General features: G+C 50.4%; 1 non-coding gene across 1 annotated transcript; it reads right to left on the bottom strand.

Moving 5' to 3' along the window:
- Window positions 1–2,236: 2,236 nt before the first annotated feature.
- Window positions 2,237–2,309, bottom strand: TRNAF-GAA. The gene has a single exon. It is a non-coding gene; the product is annotated as a tRNA-Phe (tRNA).
- Between the last annotated feature and the right edge of the window lie 4,737 nt (window positions 2,310–7,046).

The following is a 7,046-nucleotide window of genomic DNA, read 5'->3' as shown; positions in this document are numbered from 1 at the left end:
GCAATCCACTCACCTCAGCCTCCCAAAGGCGTGGGATTACAGGCTGAGCCACCGAGCCCGGCTAGGCAATCCTTTTTCCTCAGCCTCTGGTGTAGCTGGGACTATAGACATGTGCTACCACGCTCAGCTAATTTTTTTGATTGTTTATTTTTGTAGAGACATGGTCTCCCTATGTTGTCTAGGCTGACTTCCAACTCCTGAACTCCAGCAATACTCTCCCTGCCTCAGTATCCCAAAGTGCTGGGATCACAGGCTTGAGCCACATCGCCCGACCTCTTCTTTCTTTTATTTATTTATTTTTTTGGGGTCCAAGTCTCACTCTGCTGCCCAGGCTGGAGAACAGTGGCACACTCAGAGCCACCACAGCCTCGAGTTGCTGGGCTCAGGTAAACCTCTAGCCTCAGCCTTTCAAGTAACTGGAACTACAGGTGCACACCCCCAGGCCTGGCTAATTTTTTGATCTGTTGTAGAGACGAGGGCTTGCCAAGTTGCCCAGGCTGGTCTTGAACCCATGGGCTCAGGCAGGCAATCCGCTCACTTCAGCCTCTCAAAGTGCTGGGATTACAGGCATAAGTCACACCGACCTCTTCTTTTAAAATTCAGTTCTACATGCCAGCAACTTCGGGTCCTGGCTCCGTTCCCTCGAGCAATACAACATAAAATCGGGCACCCGGGTCTCCCCTTTCTTCACTCCACACTACTTACTTTGGGGTGGGTTCCCACAGGTAGCTAGGAAAACTGATACCTACCCTTGTTTGCCCCACCCCCTGGCACCCTCCCCCTCACTCGTGTGAAGGCGAAACTCTCAGAAAAATTCATTTCGAGCACGTGTCGAAGTTTTATTGCACACTTGGATAAAAGACACAAAAGAAAAAAAGCTAGTTCACAAAAAACCCTCTTGGGAAAGGGCTCTTGGAAACAGAAAGGGTGTCATGGCCCGTGGATCTCAAACCCCAGCAGCGCCAGAATCCCCCGGAGGGCTGGTTTAAACACCCAGCGCTGGGTGGCACCCCTGAGTTCCTATTCAGCAGGTCTGGCTGGGGCGGGGCTGAGAACCTGCAACTCTGACTAGCTCCCTTGTGGTGCCTTGCAGCTTATCTGGGGACGGCACTTTGAGAAACACTGGCCCTGCCTCCAAGTTCGTCAGTCTCACTCAGTCGCCCAGGTGGCACGCTCACAGCCACCGCAGGCTCGACCTGCTGGACTCAGGCCATCCTTCCGCCTCAGCCTGCCAAGTAGCTGGAACTACAGGCGTGCACCACCACGCCGGGCAGATTTTTCTTCTTGCAGAGACCAGGTCTCGCCAAATTGCCCAGGCTGCTCTCAGGCAATGCTCTCGCCTCCACCTCCTAAAGTGCTGGGATTGCAGGCGTGAGCCACCACGCCGGCAGCTGTTCGTTTTCTTTTCTTTTCTGAGTCGGAGTCTCACTCTATCGCCCCGGCTGGAGGGCGGTGGCACGCTCCCGGCCACCGCAGCCTCGACCTGCGGGACTCCGGCGATCCTTCCGCCTCGGTCTTCCAAGTAGCTGGAACTACAGGCGTGCCCTACCACGCCCGGCTAATTTTTGATTTATTGCAGAGACCAGATCTCGCCAAGTGGCCAGGTTGGTCTCGAACCCGTGGACTCAGGCAGTCCTCTCACCTCGGTCTCCCCAAGTGCTGGGATTATAGGCGTAAGCCATCGCGCCCGGCCAGTTGTTCATTTTCAAATGTTTGGGAGCTGTACCCCTGCCAGGCTTTTCCCGCGGGACAGGTAAAACGGGTGGCGCCCGCCCAGAGCCGGCCTTGGTGCGCCTCCAGCCAGAACTTCCCAGCTGCAGGCTCCGTCCGGCGGCGACGCCCGATGGGGCCGTTGCACGAAGCGGCGGAGTCTTGCCTTTTCTCCGTTTGGATACTCGCAAGGAATGGAACGAAACCAAGCCTTTCTCGCCCCCCAGGTCAGACCTGACCTTCTCCCACGGGCGTGGCGGGGCCTGGGATGCCCGCAGCGCGCTCGGGGGCGGCTGGACGTCCCAGGGCTCTGGATCCCGGCTCTCAGCTCCGCAGCGCGCATGCGCGACCAACTCCCACCTCCTTCTTCCCCCACGGAAGCCATGCTACCGAGCGGCTATTTCTATCTCACCTTCACCCTTCAAGGCCGTCTTGTCACTTGGACTTGAATGAATGAACCAGAGGACAGCGGATGGAGGATTTCCCCAAATTTGAGTTCCTTCAGGCTAAGAGGCAAAAAAGGAGCTGCCGAAACCCGGGATCGAACCAGGGGCCTTTAGATCTTCAGTCTAACGCTCTCCCAACTGAGCTATTTCGGCGCCCTCTCTGCTCCCTTTTGCGTAACCTATCAGGGAGTGTTTCGGGTTCAAGCGCTCCGCTCGTCTGCACCCAGTAGCCACTGCCGGCATTTCTTCCTGCTCCTGTTAGATGGTTTCGTCGGAATTCTTCCGCCCCGCGTTTCCCGGCCTTGACTGCGCGCGCTGTTACGTTTCCTCCTTTCTTCAGTTCCATCGGCGCCCGCAACGCGGCAGAGCCCTGGCGCCGGGCCGCGGGCAGGGAGGCTGCGGCGCGGCGGAGCCAGGCTGGGCCCCCGTTGGCTCCTCGGGATGCGGGCGCCGGCCTCCCCGGCTGGTCCCCACGAGATCTCGAGCAGGGGGATGCCCCTGGACGAGCCCCCTGCCCGGGCCGGCAGCCCCTTCCCGCCGATCTGCCACTGCCTGTGACCGCACACAGTTTCACCCTCTCCCCGAAAAGTCCCCGGGCCCAGGCGACGGGCAGTGCTGGCCCGTAGCTTACTGGTCGGATGAAGGCTTGGATGGGGCAAGGAGGCAGGAACGGTCAGAGCTGCCTTGGTGGGGCGACTGCAGCCTCTCCTTGCCCCTGGGTCCTGGAGACGTCCCCCACCCCCCACCCTAATGGTCACGTCTTTGCACGTCTTTGCACGTCTATGCCTGACAGATAAATGCTTGGTGAGTTCACGCCCGCCTTAACGGTCACCTCTGTGCACAGAGACTGCTTGGCAGATACATTCTTGGGGAGTTCACTGGCGATGATTTTTTTATTTGTTTTTGAGTCGGAGTCTCACCCTGTTGCCCAGGCTGGAGGGCAGCGGCACGCTCACAGCCACCGCAGCCGCAACCTGCTGGGCTCAGGCAATACCTCCAGCCTTCCAAGGCTAAGGCCTTCCAAGTAGCTGGAACCACAGGCACGCACCACCACGCCTGGTGCGTGCGTGCGTGCGTGTGTGTGTGTGTGTGTGTGTGTGTGTGTGTGTACTAGCGATGGTTATTCAAAGTCAATGCTATTTCCTACAGTCAACAAATGTTTCTGAAGCACTCACACTTCAGTTCCCAAACATCCCATACTGGTTTTTTGTTTTTAAATTTTTCTCTCCAATTAAATTGTAATTCTCTCAAGGTGGAATCTTTATCTTACCATCTTTTTAGCCTGTTCTTTAGAACTCTGCATTTAAGTGGAAGCTTCAGACATCCAGGTTAGATGAATGGATGGATGGATGGATGAACAGATGGATTCAAATGTGAAAGAAAAAATAAAAACAAGCCCGGCTCGGTGGCTCAGCCTGTAATCCCAGCACTTTGGGAGGCTGAGGTGAGTGGATTGCCTGCGCCCGCGGGTTCGAGTCCCGCCTGGGCAACTCGGTGAGACCTCATCTCTACAATAAATCAAAAATTAGCTGGGTGTGGTAGCACACGCCTGTAGTTTCAAAAAGAAAAAAATAAAAACAAAAAATTAAGTGCCTGCACTCTGAATTGTCATCACCCAGCTTCTTCTCTTCTAAGAAAGAGCCCGGGTCCATTTATTGTGCCAAGTCTCCAAATAACAACTTGAGATTTCAGAGAAGTCAACGACTAAGTAGGTGTGACAGACGGAAGAGAGCTTGAGGTTGGACAGTTCAGAGAAGGACTTGGGGTGGAAGGGGAGATTTGGGACAGCTGCCCTGGAAGGGCCATATCTAAACAAAACAAAGATGAAAAAGGAGGCCTTTTGCACGTTTTCTTGCGGGTTGTGAATGTAGCTACCTGCCACAACTCTTCAAAACACTGTGGGAAAGACTTGGATTATTGTCAATGAGTCTTGGGGCTGCCAGCCAGGTGTCCTTACTGGATGGAGTCATGAGATAGCTCAGCTTCTTGCATTTTACAAAAGCGATGCCTTTAGGTTAAATTCAAATTTAGGAAATCTCAAAATATATAAGAAGTGCATGGGATGGGCTAACACACATGGGGTTGGGGACATGGTGTTAGCATCCCGTTCTCTTGGTTTCCTGGTCACACCTAGAAACCAGGAGTGAAATAAAAACCTGGGTGACTAGGAAAGTGGTGGGTAAGTTCTGACAGGATTTCGGGTGGAGATGCGGGAAAAACATAGGTCTAGGCAGGGTCTGAGGGAAAATGGAGGCACAGGGATAAGAGAGAGAGGAAGAATTTAATGTGGTGAGATCCCTTGGCGAATTGTGTGCTAATAGAAACTACACTGTAATAGTGACCGTTTGTTGAGTAAAGATTGATTTCAGAATGTGTATCACAGATAAACTGGGTGGCCAAGACTTTTTTTTTTTTAATCAGAGTCTTGCCCTGTCACCTAGGCTGGAGTTCAGTGGCACAATCACGTCTCACGGCAGCCTCGACCTCCTGGGCTAACGCAATCCTCCTGCCTCAGCCTCCCGAGTACCTGGGAGTACGGGCACACACCATGACGTCCAGCTAATTTTTTTATTTTTATTTTTTTGTAGAGATGAGGTCCTGCTGTGTTGCCCAGGCTGGTCTCAAACTCTTGGGTTCAAGAAATCCTCCCGCCTCGACCTTCCAAATGTTAGGATTGTAGGCATGAGTCACCGTGTCCCACCAGAGAAGTTGTTTGCACATGTTGTCCCAGCCTCCTCCACGGTAATATCACTTTTCGCTGTTAAAAGTGTCCTGAGGCCAGGCTCGGTGGCTCAACCTGTCATCCCAGCACTTTGGGAGGCCAGGGTGAGTGGAATGCCTGAGCTCACGGGTTCAAGACCAGCCTAGGCAACTTGGCGAGACCTCATCTCTATAATAAATCAAAAATTAGCCAGGTGCAGTAGCATCTGCCTCTAGTTCTTGCTACTTGAAAGGCTGGGGGGAGGGGATGGGGAGAATCGCTGGAGCCCAGCAATTGATTTTGGGGTGGCCATGAGCATGCCACTGCCCTCTAGCCTGGGCGACAGAGTGAGACTCCAACTAAAAAAAAAAAAAGTGTCCTGGAATGTTTGGAAAATAATGTGATCACCCAATTTCCAAACTACAGCTTGGTGCTGCTACAAAATTAACTCTACAGCTTTCATTATTAGCAAAAAGATTTTAAACACCAATCCAATACTTGTCGTTGCTATTTTACAAAGGAGACAAAGTTTCTGGGACTTAGTGCCATGGTTCCCAAATTGTGCAGCCAAGCACCCTGGGTTGCCACAGTGAATTCACAAAAGTGCTGCAGAATGGTTTACATTTTTGAGGAAACACAGGGATATGTGACATCCATGGGACACTACGCAATCCAACAGCTAGGTCACAGTTTCAGCAGTAGATCACTCTACATTTCTTTCAATGAGGACATCTCTTTGCAAAGCTAGGTCTTCGGCAGTTGTGATAAAAAACTGCCCATGAAAATCAATGAGGAATAGGAAGTTAGGATTGTGTCCAATCTGCTTCCACGGCTTGAGAAATTGTACACTGTCCAAGGTGCACAATTCCACTGGCAACTAACTGTGGTTCAAAAATGATATGAAAATATAACTTGTCTCTCAATTGATGTGTAAAATTTGTTTATTTATTATTTTTTGAGTCAAGGTCTCACTCTGTCTCCCAGGCTGGAATACAGTGGCACAGTCACGGTTCACTGAAGCCTTGACTTCCTAGGCTCTGGAAATCTCCCTGCTTTAGCCTCCCAAGTAGCTGGGATTACAGGCATCAGTCACCACACCTGGCTAATATATATATATATATATATATATATATATTTTTTTTTTTTTTTTTTTTTTTTTTTTTGCAGAGACAAGATCTTGCTATGCTGCCTAGGCTGGTCTCAAATTCCTGGCCTCAAGAGATCCTCTCACCTTAGCCTCCCAAAGTGCTAGGATTATAGGTGTGAGCTACCATGCCCAGCTATTTATTTATTTATTTTTAGAGATGTGTCTTGCTATGCTGTCTAGGCTGGTCTCAAACTCCTGGGCAATCCTCTTACCTCAGCCCCCCAAAGGGCTGGGATTATAGGCATGAGCCACCGTGCCTGGCCAAAAACTGTTTTTAAGTGGCTACAAAGTTGTTGTACATAAATACTTATTAAGTTGTTTGGGCCTGAGTACTTAATAATAGGAACTATCCAGTATTTCTTTTGACCTGGGGGCATTGGAAAAAACAACTGAGATGCTAAGAGTGTCATGAACAGAGAAAATGAATAAAAATTGTTACGAGTTTGGGAGAAAACCTTGCTTTACTCAGCAAGATTACAGAGGGAAGAACTATCAGAGCATCTGTGGAGACCAAGTACCACAGGCTAAATGAACTGAAGTGAAAATCTGTGCAAACACATCATGGTAAGAAAAGACAGATGCTAAAGAAGCTGACATTTAAAACAAGGATAAAGATGTTGAAGACGATTCCATGTTGAAAAGAAACTTGGTGTGGGCTGCAAATAAGCGCATGGATTTTGGCCAACTCCAGTCTAATTACCTATGATAACTATGAAAACTAATTATGAGAACTAACTAGCAGATCTAAAAATAATAAAACTAAAGAGAGTGTGTCATATATAGTTATAACATCTATTTTTGGTTTTGTTTTTTCAGATGGGAATCTCGCAAATTGCCCAGGCTGGTCTCGAACTCTTGGGCTCAAGGCATTCTCTGGAGTGGCTGGGACTGCAGGTGCATGCTGCTACACCTGGCTTCTAACACAATTTTTTTTTTAGATTAGAAAATATAGTTTATCAGCCGGCCTCGGTGGCTCAGCCTGTAATCCCGCACCTTTGGGAGGCTGAGGTGAGTGGATTGCCTGAGCCCACGGGTTCGAGAC

This window comes from Carlito syrichta, unplaced genomic scaffold (assembly GCF_000164805.1).
Source record: "Carlito syrichta isolate Samal-C Ts95f unplaced genomic scaffold, Tarsius_syrichta-2.0.1 Scaffold304068, whole genome shotgun sequence".
Lineage (NCBI taxonomy): Eukaryota > Metazoa > Chordata > Mammalia > Primates > Tarsiidae > Carlito > Carlito syrichta.
Note: the sequence above shows the minus strand (reverse complement) of the source record. Positions and strands in the feature narration are given on the sequence as shown.